Below are 2676 nucleotides of genomic sequence, written 5' to 3'. Positions count from 1 at the left end.
CACATTCACTTACGCAGTCTAAATCACTTACACAAGTTAACCTTCTTTTTTATCCAATCTTATGAACTAAAAAGTTGCCCAAAATCCATTATAAATACCCATCCGTAGCAAATGAAGATCACTTGCACCCCCATCATCAAATCTTTCTACCATTCTTTCTTATATCTTCACTTCATTAACATCGCTTACTAACTTTACCCTTTTTATTAGTTGAAGAATCAAATGAAGATGGAGCTTGATCTTATCACTTCTTAAGCCAATAACCATCAACTTTTAAAAAGTCAAGTATTATCTTTTGGAGCTTGGATATCATTTTCTTTTAGGTAATTGAAGATCTACTTCTTTGAAGCTTGGAGCCTTGAAGACTTTCTCTTTTGGAGCTTATTTCTTTAAGTTCTTATTTTCCTATTATTATTCTCTTACTTGGTTTAGCACCACCTTTGGAGGAAAATGGTACACATTTTCTTAACTCTCTCGTTATGTGATATATATTTATGGTTACTCGATAATATTAAAGCATGATCAACATGATTTTATTTTAATCATTTAAACTTTACATGGTAATATTAAAGTCATATCCAGTTTAGTGATATTTTCTTCAAAACAATGACACTTTTGGAACATTCGAAAAAAAAGTCATATATATGGAAATTTTTGATTAATATGATAATATAGATATATATGAATTTTACTAGTTAAATAAACTTATGTCTTTAAAATGATTCCATATCATCTTGGTGTTTTGATAAAAAATTTTTTATTTTGGACTTAAGTAATTATAAAGAATTATTAATCGGTTGATCGGTAAAATAGTCAAACAAATTTGTTAAAATGCTTAGCGTTGTTTTTCTTGAAAACTCATTTCATTTAGATTTTGGACGCTTAATAACTTGTCGTATTACGTTTTTTATAGTTATGATGGATCCGTTTTACAATATTACTGGTTATTTGATAAAATACGTTATTATGTACTTAGAAATATTACCCTTGACTTTTATGATTATTTATGACGTAATAATGTCTTAGTTTAGCCTCAGGAATCTTAGTATAGCTACGAAAATTTGTTATTTAATTAATATTAATTTATTAGATACTAGTAATTTGTTTCTATTAAAAGGGTAGAATTGTCAAAAATTTGACTAGTGGAAGTTTGACTTATAAGAATGTAAACTATTTTGGTTTAGAGCCTTGTTTTATATTGCATGATATTGATTGTATGACTCTGATAGTAAGGTAACGTCGAACCATGGACCGGCATGTAAAATCCCGGCGTCTGTATTAGCCGGCACGTAAAATGCGGTGTCAGACAGGAGGTCCGAGAAAAACCCATCCTGTGAAGTCTCGAGCATAACAGTATTGAGTGCAGTGACGACTCCCACCACAGTTGGGGTTAGGACTACCGTCCTCACCTAACCAGAACCTTACATATATCAGTTGTCATTATTGTTGTGATATTGTGATGCGCTATTATGGTAAAATTATGAGGCTTAATTGAACTTGATTAAAATTAAGGTTACCAAGTATTTAGTAGCAGTAATGAACTTCTGCAAGTAATGAGAATTTAACTTAATGGCTTAGTAAAGGTCAATAATGAGTTATAACCTTCTATATTGTGCTTGATGATTATTTTGTAAGCATGATTTAACTATTCGCCTCATAAGCTTGTTGAGAAAATTGTACTCGGCTTTATCGCTGACCGATTTAATCGGCTGTCATCCGTATTATGGATGACAGTATTTTGCAGGAAAATTTAGCTCAGGTTTCGATCCAGGCCGCAACTTTAATTATTCTATCGAGGACTTAGCTGCATTGATTTTACTTGATGACTATATTGTACTTATGTTTTTTTTTATCGTATTTAAGCAAACCTTGTTTTATATTTTCTCAGTTGTAGATTTTTTTTTCTTTTTTACCTTATGTTTTGAACGGTTTTAGTTTAAATGGTCTGTAGCAGTTCGGCGTTTTACACTTCCGCATTATTTATCTTAAGTATAATTATTAATGTTAACTATGTATCGAGAGTGCCGCTCCTGCTACCGGTTCTCTTTGTCAAAATGAAAGATGGGAGTATGAGGCTATGCATTGATTACAAGGAGATCAATAAGATTATCATCAAGAATCGTTTTTCTTTATCAAGGATAGACGACCTTTTTGATCAGTTGGGAGGAGCAAAGGTCTTTACGAAGATGGATTTGAGGTCTGGCTATCATCAATTAATGATTGCCTAAGAAGATATTCCTAAGACTGCATTTAGAACCAGATACAGGCACTATAAGTTTCTAGGAATGCCATTTGGTCTAACGAATGCTCCTGCAGCATTCATGAATCTCATACAAAGATACTTCAACCCTTACCTGGATAAATTTGTAGTTATGTTTATTGATGGTATATTGGTGTATTCAAAGAATGACGAGCAACACGAGAAGCACTTAAGGATAGTTTTGGAGAAATTGAGAAAGGAGAAACTTTATGGCAAGTTTAGTAAACGTGAGTTTTGGTAAGAAAAGATATCTTTTTAGGGCACGTTGTTTCGAAGAATGGAGTTTCTGTTGACCCTGAAAAGATTAGGGCAGTGATGGAGTGGTCGAATCCAAGGAGTGTTACCGAAGTAAGAAGTTTCTTAGGCTTAGCATGCTATTACAGGAAGTTTGTGGAAAATTTTTCTAAAATTGCCCG

The sequence above is a fragment of the Amaranthus tricolor genome, chromosome 2 (genome assembly GCF_026212465.1).
Source record: "Amaranthus tricolor cultivar Red isolate AtriRed21 chromosome 2, ASM2621246v1, whole genome shotgun sequence".
Lineage (NCBI taxonomy): Eukaryota > Viridiplantae > Streptophyta > Magnoliopsida > Caryophyllales > Amaranthaceae > Amaranthus > Amaranthus tricolor.
Note: the sequence above shows the minus strand (reverse complement) of the source record.